Source organism: Euprymna scolopes, chromosome 11 (genome assembly GCF_053919585.1).
Source record: "Euprymna scolopes isolate OS-2025 chromosome 11, ASM5391958v1, whole genome shotgun sequence".
NCBI lineage: Eukaryota > Metazoa > Mollusca > Cephalopoda > Sepiida > Sepiolidae > Euprymna > Euprymna scolopes.
The window spans coordinates 22,257,202-22,274,183 of NC_136492.1; the positions used below are offsets into that span (position 1 = coordinate 22,257,202).

At 33.3% G+C, this 16,982-nt stretch overlaps 1 protein-coding gene across 1 annotated transcript in view; it reads left to right on the plus strand.

Annotated features, from left to right (window-relative positions):
• The first annotated feature begins 1,725 nt into the window (after positions 1 to 1,725).
• LOC145287802 (LHFPL tetraspan subfamily member 6 protein-like) overlaps positions 1,726 to 16,982 on the plus strand; it is a 145,226-nt gene continuing 129,969 nt past the window's right edge. The window contains exon 1 of the mRNA XM_080135647.1: positions 1,726 to 2,380. The gene's annotated coding sequence lies outside the window, so the exon portion shown is untranslated. The remainder of the gene's footprint in view (positions 2,381 to 16,982) is intronic.

Below are 16,982 nucleotides of genomic sequence, written 5' to 3' on the forward strand. Positions count from 1 at the left end.
TACAAAAGCTTAGTTTGTAAAGCTTTTGTATAAGCTATGTCGCCTGAAGAGGTCTTTAGTTACTCATAACTAGCTGATCAAAACATGCTCATGAATGTGTAGCGGCATATTAATGCATACGTAAAAACAAATAAAAAGCATATATATGTATATATAGTAGAACTCCTAGGATACATTTTTTTCAGGTTATGTGGATTGTGATCTTTTCCGGCCCCTGATTACGGTATTTACCCCGTTTACGGTGTTATTTATAATGTTATTTGATTATATACATGTCTATTATATACTGTACTGTATTTTGTTACTAATTTTTAATATGTACTGTATAAAATTTTGATTAAGCCCCCGCCATACAGCGATTTCACCTCATAATCCCAACACCAGAATGGATTAATGCCGTATCCAGGGGTTCTACTGTATATATATATATTTATATGTATATATTTGTAGCAGGGGTGCCCGGCATTGCCTGGGTGTTTAGATGGTGTAGTAAGGATCCCCAGGGTAGGGTCAAAACAACAGTAGCGGAGGTGCCCGGGTGTGTGTAGGTGTCTAGGTGGTGTAATAAAGAACCCTGGGGGGGGGGGTAAAAAAAGAGGTAGTAGCGGGGGAGGGCATCCAAACAATAGTAGGCAGAGGTGTTAGAAAAAAAGTTATAGTAAGCAGGCCGGCTCGAATCCGTAATGCGAAGGAGAAAATAAAAAAAAAACGTGGAGTCTTAGCCAATGTCTCTATCGTCCGACCGGAACTTCGGAACGTTGAAATTAAGTATAGTCAATCGAAAAGAAGATGATGACTTGCTAAAATGCCAGCAAAAAAAGTGACCCCTCCTTTTACAAAACTGGTCAGTTGAGGGTGAAGGAATGAATGTTTTGGGCCAATTTTTCAATATTTGTTGTCCGAAGGATGGAGCTTTAAAACGATACCGATCTTGTCAGGATCCGTCGCCTCTGTCAAAAGTTTTTGGCAAGCATGCAAACATACACACACACACGCACACACACACACACACACACACACATTTTGCCTTTTATATATTAGACTAGTAGGTGTCGAGTAAGGAAGCCCCCCCCCCCAAAAAAAAGTAGTAGAATCAAAACAGTAGGAAGTTTTGGTGGAAAGAGGGGGTTAAAAAATAAATAAATAAATAAATAAAGTGGTAGTACGCAGGCAGGCTCGAACCCGTAATGCGAAGAAGGAAAAATAAACGTGATGTGCTTACGTTGCGTTCATGGTAAAACTGGAAGTTGAGAACGTCAAAATTAAGCATAGTCAATCGAAAAGAAAAGAAAAGATGACTTGTAAAAAATGACAATGCAAAAAGTGACCTTTCCTAGTAAAAAACTGGCGAGTTAAGGGTGAAGTGATTAATAATTTTTCAATATTTGTCGTCTGAGATGCGGAGCTTTAAAACGATACCGATCTTGTCAGGTTCTGACGCGTCTGTCGGAAGTTTTGGCAGACATACAAACGCACGCACACACACACACACACACACACACATTTTGTCTTTTATATTGTGACGTAATCCATGACTTGGATTATGTAATTAATTAAAAATCGAAATATTTAATTTCGCGCCAACGAGAAATGTATCGTTTTTGTTATTTTATTTTATCTTCACCGAGGCAAATGAACATAGTTTCAAGAGAGAGAGAGAGAGAGAGAGAGAGAGAGAGAGAGAGAGAGAGAGAGAGAGAGAGAGAGAGAGAGAGAAAAGAGAGTATAGGACAAAAGAGGGAGAGGCTAAACCTAAAGAGAGAGAAAGGGGCAGTGAGTATAGGAAAGAAGGAGAGAGAGGTGAGAAAAGCTTTTTGACACGCATGCTAGCGAGATGATCAGGTCATTTGACCAGAAACACATAGACTCGTGTGGGTTGCTAGGACACGAAGAATAAAGGAAAGAAAGGGGCTAAGAAAGATACTGAGGAGAGAGAGAGAGAGAAAGAGAGAGAGAGAGACAAAGAAAAAAAGAGAAGAGGGCCTTTTGGTACAACAGTCGCTGCTGGCCGTGCTGCCACCAGACGGATGTGCGAAAGTCCCAGTCCCACCCCAGCGACAGAGTCAGCGATTCCGTCGAGATAGGAGATATCGACCCCCCCTCCATCAACAGCAAAAGGAGATAACGCCTGGGAGAAACTCCACCAACAGCGAAAGAAACGAAGTAATGCCTGGGAGAAATTCCATACCAACAGCAAAAGGAGATAACACCTGGGAGAAACTCCGTACCAACGGCGAAAGGATGCGACGTTGACGGCGATAAACGGCAAACTTTACACACGTGCGTTTTAATCCGGAGGGACGGATATTAAAGACATTTTGACCAACCGCTTGGAACAAAAAGAAAGAAAAGATTAAAAAAAAAAAAAAGAATAAACTCAGTAAGTCATCTCCGTGAATATTTCCCTCTCTCGTATATTAAGACATTGAATTCATTTTGCCATCATTTGTTTGCACTAAAGATACACTTTTTGTTTTGATATATTTCTCGTTGGCATCTTCGTATAGTAGATAAAGACACCCCCCTTCCACACCCTCGTAATCTGTTTCTTTTTTTTTTCACTTAACCTCATTACTCCTACCCTATCGTAGTTTAATGTTTGATAATAAAATTTAATTAAGTTCGTCGTCTATTGTACAGGGTGGCCACAAAATCACGCACCAATGAACTGAATTTGAATAAATGTTACTAATATAACTTTTTTAATTTTTTAACTTTTTTAATTAACATTGGTGCGTGACTTTGTGGCCACCTTATATATTTATATGATTGTAATGAGACTTAAGTGTATTCTTTTTACTTCGTAATTATATCTTCGCTTTCCCTCGCTTTATCTATCATGTGTCGTTCATCTTTCTTAGGTTTGTCTTTGGAAAAAATATCTCAGAAAGAATTTCCTCTTATTATTCTGAGCGTCGTGTACGTTCTCACGATAACATGACGCCTAAAATAACGCCTTTATTTTTGCTCCGATCCAAAGTGCATCTAGTCGGATAGCCGGACTTTTTCCCACGTTAAAAAGTGACCTTGTGTCTAATTCTACCCTTGTGTGCATTCATGAAAACAGGGACAGATATATCGTTCTTAATTAAGAGCAAAATATCATATAAGTTCCGATAATATACTTCACCATTTTTGTACTATTAGTTCAGGGAATGACGCATCCTTCTAGAATTCAACTTTTTCGAAAGCTGGATTTTTCTCACATTAACAACCGACCTTGTGTCTAATTCTGCAATCCTGGATGCTAAGTAAAATAATAATAACTAGCAGAACCCGTGGAAATCTCACGGTAGTCTAAATTTTTTTTGAAACACATTAAAATAAAATGAATAAAGAATAAAAACAATATATATAAAATAAAACAAATAACGCCGAATTTCGTATTGGCTCGTGCATAGCTGCAAACGGCGAACATATCGAGCAATTGTAATCCTTGTAAAGAACTTTGAATTTGAATAAATGTTACTACTATAACTTTTTTAATTTTTTAACTTTTTTAATTAACATTGGTGCGTGACTTTGTGGCCACCCTGTATATTTCTGGTTTCGAAAGAGTCTCCCCATATTTTTATTTCAGCGAGGTGTACCGAACCCAGGGCCTACGTGTTTTAATGTTCATTGTATTTCATGAATGTCTTCTTCTTCTTCTTCTTCTTATTATTATTATTATTATTATTATTATTATTATTATTATTATTATTATTATTACGAACTCACGAATGTGTTGTTATTATTGTCTATTTTCATTAATAATAATGGAATTCGTAATAAAATATATAGATTAGATAGAAGAAGATTATAATTAAAAAAACAAACAGCTTGATTTGTGAATCTTAATTAGGACGACTCCTGTGTGAATGTGGTATTATGGTGACTGAGAGCTCTAGCTAGGAATCCCTTAGACAAATTAAAGATACTGCGACAAGGATGACCATGGCTAAAACTAATCTCAATTATTAGACAATTGGAAAAACTTTCCCCCCCCCCGCCCAAGTTAACAGGGGTTCATACCTAATTTTAATGGAAATTATGTTGCTTTTTATTATTTTAATGTTCACGTTATTGCAATATTGTATTAATATGATGTCACATAAGCTAAATATATAGGAGCAAAGTGTAGTATATGTTCTGATGCTATACTTAGTTATTTTTTCTGCCCTACAACAGCATCTTTATAGATAGATTTTTTGTAATAAATAATTTTACCAAGAATTCTTCATAAGTTTTGGTTTCGGTTTCGATTATAGCTGATGGCATTCCAATAATCTATTTTTTTAACATAATTTTATGAAGAATTCTTCATAAGTCTTGGTTTCGGTTTCGATGATGGCATCTTGGTAATCTATTTTCTTTTTTACAAATAATTTTATCAAGAATTCTTCATAAGTTTTGGTTTTGGCTTTAATTATAGCTGAAGGAACTAAAGTTATATATATTCATAAGTTTGGGATTCGGTTTCAAGCTGATGAACCCAAGTCATATGGATATATTTTTTATTTTTGAAATCGCAACTTTATAACATATAAAAATCGATAGAACAGTAATCTCTATAATATTATATACGAAATCTGCAAGAATTAAAATATATTTAAACGTATTTTATAACCGGGCTATGCTGGGCGTCCCTACTAGCTTGGATAAATACTTTTGCAGTTTTAACAAAAAAGCTACAATAATATTAGAGCGTTTTCATTTACACTGAACATCTACAGAATACCAATATAAATATATTACATATGAATAAGTCCCCTGTAGACTTTCCACAGGTCCCGCTAGTATGATGTTAAGAATAGTTGGTCCTGTGTATATGACTTTAAAAGACATTCTGTGGTGAGGTTCCATTTAGAGGGCTGAGGGGAATGTGGAGTTGCCCCTTAGTTACGATTGCTCCAATGTCCACTTTGGTCCAGAGTGATACCTGTTAGGGCATCTGGTGCTACCAGATCAGGCTTCCTGACCAAAAATACACCAAACATTACAGGCGACTGGTGACTGCCTGCTAATTTAATATTTCCTTGACATTTTCTCCTTTGGAGGAAGCTGTTTCAACCCCTCCCCCCCCCCACCCCAAGGTGAATGCTGTACAACAGTAAGAAGAGCACAATGAAAAGATTATATAATAGTGATCCTCATTCAATCCCGAGCAACATCAGGTCTTCTTGCTTGTTGGTAATATCATTGCAATACAATGTATTATTAACAAAAAAGTGGGGAAAACAGAAAATAAGAAAGAGAGAGTTACTGATGTTTTAAGCACATTGCTTAATTATTACGGGTTTCGATGCTTCTGTTCAGTCTCGAAAGACAAAGGATACCCACTGTAGGGGAAGCTGCGCATGTAATTGTGAGGTAAGGGTTGCGCAGTCTCCAAACACACCTCTCCTGAATCGGCACCGTTTGGGCAAGGAGAAGTCCAGGACGACTGGAAACAATGCTGAGATAAGCGGAGAGCACATACAGCACCTGGAAGTACCAAATTGTCACTCATTTAGTACTGGCCAGATTCAATGTTGCTTAACTTCCGTGGTCCAGCAGGAACCGGTGTATCAACGCAATTATGCCGTATTTCATTATGGGTTTGTAAGACCATTTTAAGTATGACTTGTCTCAAGTAAGGCCTCTGCCAAGACTATCGAACCTTCAACCGCTTTTTTTTTTTTAATTATCTTATCAGTTTGTTAAAACTGAGGATGGGGTATCTTACTGGATGCCAAACATTCATCCGCTAACTCAGATATTCCAACCAAGAGATCTTTTTAAGATTCTGACCGTCCCTTTAAGTGCAATTGGTTGAATCTCTCTTGCACTTAGTTCACCAGGTATATTTGCCAGGTAGTTTTTGAAATTCTTTTTCCTGGGCCCAGTTGCTCCTATAATTCATGTCATTTATAAGACCATAGTGTTATGAGCATAGTGAAAGCCTATATAGTAGTGATCCTGATTCAATCCTGAGCAACGTTGGGTCTTCCTGCTAGTGTTTTTTATATTAACGATTAATATTATTTCACTGGTGGCATCAATTTTCCCCACTCTTTATCTGTGCCTAAATCAAAACGTAGATTCCATGAACAAAGCTTCTTTCTTAGAACTGCATGCCTGTGGAACTCTCTTCCTTTTGCCTGCTTCCCAGCTGACTAGAACTTGGTTGTCTTCAAGTCCAACATGAACAAATTCTTGATGAACCGCCTCCTTAAGTAATCCAATTTACCATATTTCCATTACTAACGATTACTACAATATTATCCCAATAACTCTGTACACTCTATAATCCTTATGCTCGAGTGGCCTCCGGGCCTTGATAAGTGGTGACTCCTATGTAAAAAAAAAAAAAAAAAAAAATCTTGTAGAACGAAAGAAATTTTTTTTTACTTTTATAATAGGGAGGGACCTCTGGGACTAGGATTTCTGTTTTGTATTTTGTCCCCCCCCCCCCCCGTGTGACCTTCATTTTATTCAACTGCTTTTTTATTGTTATTAAAATGGTTCAGGTGTTGTATTGAATATTCGCTTCAAATTCGCATTGTTTTCTTTTTCCGTTTGCATCATCGTCTGTGGTGTAACGTTGTACATTTTTTTTCTTTTTCTTTTTTTTTTCTTTTTTTAACAAAAGCATAAATATAATCTTCGGTAACATCTTAACATGTTGACTGGTTAATTTTAGTGCATATAAAACCAAGCTTCTATCTTCCAATCATCAACGCTCTGACGCCCGGCTGGACTCAATTGAAATGAATGGCTCTCGCCTTAGGGAAGCTCTGTTTTGACAAGTTTTTTGGTCTGAATTTTCGTCCTAATCTGAAATGGAACACGTACATCAAGTCCGTTGCCAAGGTCGCTGGAAGAATATTGGGATGATTCTCCCGCTCCAGTAGGCATCTCACTGCCGATGCAATTCTCTACCTGTGTAAAAGTACGTCTTAGGATGGAGTACTGTTACCACATTTGGTCAGAAGCTGCTAGAAGCAGCTTATCCTGCCTTGACAGAATTCAAAACAGACTTTGAAGCCTAGAAGAGGATGTCCGTTTCTCTTCCCTGCAACCTCTTTCCCACAAAAGAAACGTTGCGAGCCTGTCTCTGCTTTATCGTTATTTTCATGGCAAGTGCTCAGCTGAGCTCCAATCTATGATCCTCCTTTGCCAAAGTTTCACGAAAAACACTCATTTAATTGAAACCACTATCAATAATTTCCCGCATTCTTTATCTGTGCTTAAACTTAAACATAGATTCCATGAACAAAGGTTCTTTCTTAGAACTGCACGCCTGTGGAACTCTCTTTAGTTTGCCTGTTTTCCATCTGACTACAATATGGTCGTCTTCAAGTCTAACGTAAACAAGTTCTTGATAAACCGTCCCATTAAGTAATCCAATTTATCAAATTTCCACTACTAACGATTACTACGATATTGTCCCATCGACTACCGTACACTTGTTAACTCTTATCCTTGAGTGGCCTTCGGACCTTAATAAGTGGTGACTCTTATGTAAAAAAGAACAAAAAAAGAAAAAGATGAAAGTCTCGCAAAGAAACAGAAGAAAGGAAAAAGAAAAGAAATTCGGCTCGCTTTTCAGTTTTAGGCGAAAGGTGTTTATTATTGTTTTAAACGGTTCGCCTGTCATGTCTTTTTTAGGAGCTCTTGTCACCCACGTGTCGCTTACTGTTTTTTTTTTTTTTTTTTTCTCCGGTCATATCTCGAACATGTGCTTCTCCGTCTTTCTCCGGCCACGTGTGTCTTTTTATCTCTGCTTTTTCTTTCACTTTGCTGTGGCATCACATCGCACACTGGCTTGGTCATTTGTATATGTATTATACGGCTGCTGCTACCAGTATCAGCGTATCTGTTACATTTATTGGCTTTGAACACTCTTCACAATGTATATATAACATATAATTTGTTGGTATAATATGCAGATGTTTCGTTTTCGTCAGCATCCGATGGTTGTCGAGACAATCAGACAATTAAATGGCCGACGAAATTGTTTATAATTGAATTACTTTTTTTACCTTGTTATTATAATAAAATTTATGTTTCTTCTGCCAAAAGCACGCCGTTGGTTTCATTCGTCAATTCTGTGCTTTTTTTTCTAATTTTTTTTTTCTTTCTTTCATTAAAATTTGTTTTTCTTTTTCTTTTTCACTCATTTTTTTCTCATTCTTTTCTTTTCTTTTCTGTTGTTTTTCCTTTCTTTTCATCTGCTGCATCTCACTTTCGTCCTCAGCTGTTTTGTCTCTGCCTTTGTTGTGGCTACCCCCATCAGTAGTTTACCTTGTTTTACCCTCCCCCCTCTTCTCTCTATCCTTACTTTCACCTCTCTGTCCTTTACCCTTTCCTTCTTTCTTTCTTTCCTTTTTCTCTCCTTTACTCTTTCCTTCTTTTTCTCCTATACCCTTTCTTTCTTTTCTTGACCATTTCCTTCTTTCTCTCCCTACCGTTTTCTTCTTACACTCTTTTACTCTTTCCTTCTTTCTTTCCTTTATCCGTTCCTTGTTTTTTTTCCTTTACTCTTTTTTCTCTTTTTACCCTTTCCTTTCTTTTTCTTTTTACTCTTTCCTTCTTTTTCTTTTACTTTTTCCTTCTTCTTCTTTTGCCCTTTCCTTCTTTCTCTCTTTACCCTTTCCTTCTTTTCTCCTTTACTCTTTCCTTCTTTCTCTCTTTCACTCTTTATTTTTTCTTCTTTTAAGCTTGATCACCCCACGCAAAGGATATTGCAACGTAGACGTAAGGGTCCACTATGTGGGGCCCATATCTACAACGATACAATTTAAAGGGTTCAGCAGTGAGATGTCTGTTCACATTACATTTAAATGTCATCTCATCTAATTTAAACCTAAACATCAGAAAAATCATAACCACGCACGCGCGCACACACACACACACGCACTTTTTTTTCGTGTTTGTTCTTATGGTGTTTTATAACGAGAAAAGTGCCACCTTTTTTCTCTGTTGGGTTTTCTGACTATAATACAGAGTGACCCCCCCCAAAAAAAAATAGGACATTCAATTGTTTTTCTGAGCATTTTACAGTCAACGGAGAAAAAAAGGCCAATGACCCTAGTGTTTTGATGTGAAGTTTTGAATATAATAAACTAGTTATGACCAAAGTTTCATTTCTTTTGGACAAAACACTAAGAAACGGGGCCTAATTAGAGTTGAGGCCCGTTTTCTTTTGGTCACCTTGTAATCGTGGAATTCAAAAGTCATTGTGAACGCATTTTTGAGCCGTTTCTTTCATTTATGTATATAAAATATATATAAAATATAGGTAAAATATATATAAAATATTATTAAAATGTATATAAAATATTATTAAAATATATATAAAATAAATATAAGATATATATAAAATATAAAATATATATAAAATAAATATAAACTATATATAAAATATATTTAAAATGCATATAAAATATATATAAAATATAAAATATACATAAAATATAAGATATATATAAAATGTATATAAAATGTATATAAAATGTATATAAAATGGCCTTTGAAACGATGTCAAGGGCAGGATTTTCTAAAAAGAAGAAAAAAAAAACATTAAATTATTTTATGCTTTTCATTATACAAATTATGGTGCATTCGTTTGGGTGGGTTTTTTTTTTTTTTTTTGTTATTCTTTTCTAAAGGATGTTTTTTTTTAAGATTGGTGGTTGAGGTTCTCTTTCTTGCTCTTACACTGAATGACTTAGTTCCTAAGAATGAGAGAAGACAAAAAAAAAAAAAAACACTTGTTTTTATGATCTTTGTTGTTGAGAACGAGGAAGTAAAGTTTAAAAAAAAAAAAAACAAGAAAAAAAAAACAAGAAGAAAAAAAAGAAAACTACATTTAGTAATTCCTACAGTTACCTTTTAGGTACAGTTACTGGAAATTTCTCCATTATTTTATTTGGCGTTTTATTTGGTTCCTTGAAGAGAATCAAAAGACAATGATTCTGTGTTGATATCTCCTGTTTTATTGGGTTTGTTTTTACTTATTACTTCATTCATATATATATATATATATATATATATATATATATATATATATATATATATATATATATATATATATATATATATATACTAGCAAAAGTACCCGTCGTTGACTGGGTTCAAAAACAGCCTACAGAAAATGGACTCTGATTTATGAAAGTATAATAGGTTATGAAAAGGAAGGGTTGTAAAGAGATAGCTTCGAATTTGGGGGTATCAAAACCAAAGCAGATATGATGAAAGTAAAAATAAAAATAGATAAACCCCATAATTTATTATACCATACCTGTTCACACTAAAACACTTATCACAATATTCTGTGGACCTATATTAAAAAACCTTGTTAAACTTTGTAACATATTTCCATTCTATGAAGGTCAGGTGCGAACAAACACCCCATAATTTTATTATACCATATTTCTTCAAACTGAAACATAATTATCAAAGTATACTCACTCAGATAGATATGAAAAGTCTTTATTAAAGTTTGTGCCTATTTCCATTCTATGGAGGGCATGCGCGAACGCAAACAACACAATTTTATTATTTCATCCACATTTAAGTTAAAACATACTTATCAAAGTATTCTTATGTCCATCTATATCAAAAACTCTTGTAAACGTTTTTTTTTTAATTTTTAAATTTTTTATTTCCATACTTTTTGGACCAGGCGCGTATGCAGACTCCACAATTTTAATGAACCACCGTTCTGCCAGATCAAACATACCCATTCCTGTGTCTCGATACATCTTCTATCATTATATGTAATCAGTTTTTTTAAAATAGTCAACCATATAGGAGCCTATTCGTGACCAGACACACACACACACACACATTCAGCTTATATATATATATATATATGTGTGTGTGTGTGTGTGTGTGTGTGTGTGTTTGTGTGAGAAAGAGAGAGAAAAAGAGCGACTGTGTGTATATTAAAAAAAATAGTTATGTGTGTATATTAATGAAAATAGTTATGTGTATGTAAAAATATAGTTATATGTGTGCGTATTGAGAAAGTTAGTTATATGTGTGCCTTAATAAAAACAGTTATGTGCGTATTACTGAAGATAGTTATGTGTGTGTTAATAAAGTTAGCTATGTTTATGTACTGTCACGCTCAGCCTTTGTTGGGTACTATGCTAGCATGTCCGTGACAACGATAATTAAAAAAAAATAGATAAAATCTGGGATTTCTCTCATTTTATTGAGTTTTTATTTATATGTGTGTGTGAGAGAGAAAGGTTGTATGTGTGTGTTAATAAAATTAGCTATGTGTCTGTTTGTATTAATGAGATTTGATATGTGTGTGTTTGTATTAATAGATTTAGTTTTGTGTGTGCGTAAAAATAGTTATGTGTATGTATAAATAAACTTATATATGTATGTGCATTAATGAAATTAGTTATATATGTATCTTAATAAAAATGTTTATGTGTGTATCGTTACTAAAGTTAGTTATGTGTGTGTAGTGATAGGATTAGTTATGTGTGTTAATAAAGTTCTTATTTACTTTGCCTGACAGAGTTAGACACCAGGGTCGTTTTTTAATGTAGAGAAAAGGACCAAAAATTAAAAATTGTCTCAGTTGTGAAGGATTTCTCCTCCAATGACCGAAAAGAAAAAATTGAAGCGTAGCATCAGAACAGATACTACACTTTGAGTTATATGTTTTTTATTTACTTTGAAAAGTTTACAACAAAACAGAAATAAACAAAAAATTAGACGCAAGGCCACTCAAAAATTGGGGAGGGGGGTGTCTATAGTCATCCTCGTCCCTGTACCTTTGCTAGTCAATGCTTGATTCTATCTAAAGTTCTCATTCACCACAATACCTCAAGAACATCTGGGGGGGGGGGGTCGTCCTACTCAAGATTCCTAAATCATATTGTGTGTGTGTGTGTGAGAGAGAGAGAGTTTGTGTGCACGCATGTGTTTGTGTGTTTTTATGTTTTTATATAAGCAATAAAATAAATTTGTAAGCATAAATTTTTTATAAAAAGACGTTTGTTTAATTTTATTTCATTGGCTTGGAATAGGGGAAAAAAGTAAAAGAAAATGCTTTTTCCTCTCTGCTTTTCTTTCCCCGTCTCTTCCTTCGATCCCGCTATTGCGTCACGCTTTTGCCATGGCTTGGTCACTTGCATACGTGTCAGTGACTTTGTTACATGACAAGTAAAATTTATTACCCAAACAGAACAGTTTGAATTACTTGGATTAATGAAAGATTGTAGTCCCCCCTCCTCCCCAGGAATTAATCCCTATCTAAGATTTCTAAATCATATCGGGGGGGGGGGTAAATTTTTAAAGATTTTTTATTTATTTATTTTTTCATAAGCAATAAAATCTTAAATCTTAAGTCTTAAAGTTAGTTCTGTGTCACGCTCTTCTTTTTTGGGGGGACTACAGTAACCTGCACGTGATAATGATAATAAAAAATAGATAAAGTCCTGGATAGGCTCATGGGTCCCTGGGTGCCAATGTTAATAACAGAACATGAAGGAAAGGGATTCTCCAGTTTAAGGCACCGTTTATAGAAAGAGGAAACAGTTCAAGTATGCGAAAGATGACGCAAAACTATTGACGTACAATTTAAATATGGATATTTATTAACACTAATAATTGACTTTTGGGTATATATCCATTAATATCTTATATGTTTTTATATAGACTGATATGGTTCTCGGTTAATTAAGTGTGCCAAACTGTGTCGGATATATACCCGAGAGTCAAAAGAATGAAAAGAATATTCTGTTGTCACAGCCCTAGTGATAACATATGAGACAGAAAATAATAAAGTGAGATACAAAGTAGGAGGCGGGGGTGGGGGTCCTAGCTTATTATATCAAAATGAGCAGAAAAACTGTTTCGTTAAATCTTGGAAAACAGTGTACGAAAGAAATGATTCGAATTACATGATGGCGATGGCTACTATAACGAGTATTCCGGAATAGAGTTCAGTAAGGAACGATGTGTAAGTTCTAATAAAAGGGTCGGTGTTGTACACTGTACGGTTTTTTGGCTGCTTTTTTCTTTCCATGTGAACGGGTAATGATGAATTTGTTCTTAGTCGTGACAGAAATCGATTCAGGTAGGATCCAAATTTGTAACAGGCAGAATTTAAATCTTGGCGTTGTCTTTGGCGAATAAGTACTTCTTTTTTCTTTTTTTTTTTCTTTTTTTCATGTTCGTTAACTTCTTTTTTTTTTCTTTTTTTCATGTTCGTCAACTTCATTTTTTTTCTTTTTTTTTTTCTCTTTTTTTCTTTTTTCGTGTTCGTCAACTTCTTTTTTTGGTATTATTATACAAACACCGTGACAGCGTTAGGGTTAGGGTTAGGATTAGGGTTAGGGTTTAGGGTTAGGGTTAGGTTTAGGGTTAGGGTTAGGGGTTAGGGTTAGGTTTAGGGTTAGGGTTAATTCGCTGTCACGGTGTTTGTATAGTTTTACCCTTTTTTTCATGTTCGTCAACTTCTTTTTTTTTCTTTTTTTCATGTTCGTCAACTTCTTTTTTTTTCTTTTTTTCATGTTCGTCAACTTTTTTCTTTTTTTCATGGTCGTCAACTTCTTTTTTTTCTTTTTTTCATGTTCGTCAACTTCTTTTTTCTTTTTTTCATGGTCGTCAACTTCTTTTTTTTCTTTTTTTCATGTTCGTCAACTTCTTTTTTCTTTTTTTTTCTCTTTTTTTCTTTTTTCGTGTTCGTCAACTTCTTTTTTTCATGTTCGTCAACTTCTTTTTTTCTTTTTTCATGTTCGTCAACTTCTTTTTTTCTTTTTTCATGTTCGTCAACTTCTTTTTCTTTCTTTTTTCATGTTCGTCAACTTTTTTTTTCTTTTTTCATGTTCGTCAACTTTTTTTTTCTTTTTTCATGTTCGTCAACTTTTTTTTTCTTTTTTTCATGTTCGTCAACTTCTTTTTTCTTTTTTTTCTCTTTTTTTCTTTTTTCGTGTTCGTCAACTTCTTTTTTTCATGTTCGTCAACTTCTTTTTTTTTCTTTTTTTCATGTTCGTCAACTTCTTTTTTTTTCTTTTTTCATGTTCGTCAACTTCTTTTTTCTTTTTTTTTCTCTTTTTTTCTTTTTTCGTGTTCGTCAACTTCTTTTTTTCATGTTCGTCAACTTCTTTTTTTCTTTTTTCATGTTCGTCAACTTCTTTTTTTCTTTTTTCATGTTCGTCAACTTCTTTTTCTTTCTTTTTTCATGTTCGTCAACTTTTTTTTTCTTTTTTCATGTTCGTCAACTTTTTTTTTCTTTTTTCATGTTCGTCAACTTCTTTTTCCTTTTTTTTTCATGTTCGTCAACTTTTTTTTTCTTTTTTCATGTTCGTCAACTTTTTTTTTCTTTTTTCATGTTCGTCAACTTTTTTTTCTTTTTTCATGTTCGTCAACTTTTTTTTTCTTTTTTCATGTTCGTCAACTTCTTTTTCTTTCTTTTTTCATGTTCGTCAACTTTTTTTCTTTTTTCATGTTCGTCAACTTTTTTTTTCTTTTTTCATGTTCGTCAACTTTTTTTTTCTTTTTTCATGTTCGTCAACTTTTTTTTTCTTTTTTCATGTTCGTCAACTTTTTTTTTTTCATGTTCGTCAACTTCTTTTTTTCATGTTCGTCAACTTCTTTTTTTCTTTTTTTCATGTTCGTCAACTTTTTTTCTTTATTTTCTGTTTTCATGTTCGTCAACTTCTTTTTTTTCTTTTTTTCATGTTCGTCAACTTCTTTTTTTTCTGTTTTCATGTTCGTCAACTTCTTTTTTTTCTTTTTTTCATGTTCGTTAACTTCTTTTTTTTTCTGTTTTCATGTTCGTCAACTTCTTTTTTTTCTTTTTTTCATGTTCGTCAACTTCTTTTTGTCTTTTTTCATGGTCGTCAACTTCTTTTTTCTTTCTTTTTTTCATGTTCGTCAACTTCTTTTTTTCTTTTTCTTTTTTTCATGTTCGTCAACTTCTTTTTCTTTTTTTTTTTTTTTTTTCATGTTCGTCAACTTCTTTGTTTTCTTTTGCATCAAACCCAACCCATGCATTTCCCTGGGTAGCTTTCATCAACTAACTTCACCAGGTTATTTAATTTGAAAAAAAAAAAAATGGTCAGAAAAGGACCCTCATAGGAAATAATAAATATAAGAAGGTGGGGTCGGGGTGGAGCTTTCGCTTCCCGACCTCACCTTCTTATATTTTGTCTGATAAAAAATATGTCTGATAAAATATTTCTCTCATCCACTGTTAGCTAAAAATAGATTTAATGAAATAGACAAGTAATCATCTGAGATCAATTTCGAGCGGAACAGTATTTTTGTTGGTTTGTCATGCTTTAGTTTGAAATAGCGTCTTCTTTGGTTTGTCATACTTTAGATTAGAAATAGCATTTTCATTATTCTGTCACAGTTTAGACTAGAAATAGCTTTTTCTTTGGTCTGTCATGCTTTAGTTTGAAATAGCATCTTTTTTTTTTTTTTTTTTGTCTGTCACACTTTAGATTAGAAATGGCATTTGTTTTTGGTTTGTCACAGTTTAAACTAGAAATAGCATTTTTGTTGGTCTGTAATACTTCAGTTAGAAATAGCATTTTACTTTGTCTGTCACAGTTTAGATTGAAATAACATTGTCTTTAGTCATGGTTAAATTTGAAAGCACGTTTTCATTACCAAACAGCTTGAATGGGCATATCTAAAAAAAAAAAAGAAAGAAAAAAAAAAAAAAAAAAAGCCTATTCTCCTTTCTATATTTTGAATTTTAAAAAAAATCTTTAGTTCATTGATATAAAAATTTTTTAAAAAAATGAACAAAAGACAATTGAAGAGATTTCCTCCGGATAATAAAAAGTTTTAACAAAGAAAATCACTTGCTTTCTGTTTTTGAATTGTTTTGTCTTTTTTACAAACTCCCTTTCCACCCGGAAATCAATTTTAGAAAACTTAAAAATATCGAATGATATCCTGCTGCTCACTTCCATTGTAATACGCTTTATATTATTACAAAAAAAAAAATATTTTTGTTTACAAATCTTTTAAAACAATATATTTTTTCTTTAATTTTCTTTAATACTGGCAGGGATACTCGACGTTGCTTGGGATATAATTAGGAAGATTACATCCTTTTTCACTATGCTCATAACTAGGGCTCTGACAACAGCATATTCTTTTCATTATTTTGATTCTTGAGTATATATCCGTTAATATCTTATAAGTTTTTATATAGATAGATGTAGTTCTCGGTTGATGAAGTGTGTCTAACTGTGTCGGATATATACCCGAGAGTTAACAGAAAAAAAAATTCCATTGTCACAGCCCTACTCATAACACCATATAACTTTTTTCTAATCTATTCTTTATTCCATTTAATGTTATGCTTTTAGTTTGATTATTTTTTGAAAAAGAGATGTTTCTCTCGAAATTATCAAAGACATCTCAGTTATATTTAACAGTAAATCCATATTCACTGGTTTATATGCGAAATATTAAACTAAGTAAATAGATATGCAAAGATTTATAATTTAAATGCGGTCTTCGTTATTTAGTTTTTGTTCATACGTCATGCCACTTCACCATCCCAGTAACTTATGTTGCTAACAGCCTTCTTATACATTTACATATTCGTTTAGCAGCAATGCTTCAAGCAAACTAACTCTCCCTTTAATATTTCTTATTTTTATGATTCCCCGTTTCATCCTCTAATATAGTCGGATGAAACTGAAAACTTGGAAAATTCTCTAAATAAATATTTTATTTATTATTATTATTATTATTATTATTATTATTATTATTTTGTTTTTATTATTATTTTATTATTATTATTTACTATATATATATATATATATATATATATATATATGTTTCAAAACAAATGTTTGGCAGCCTTCTTATACATTTATATATTCGTTTAGCAGCAATGCTTCAAGCAAACTAACTCCCCCTTTAATATTTCTTATTTTTATGATTCCCCGTTTCATCCTCTAATATAGTCGGATGAAATTAAAAACTTGGAAATCTCTCTAATATTTTACTTATTTATTATT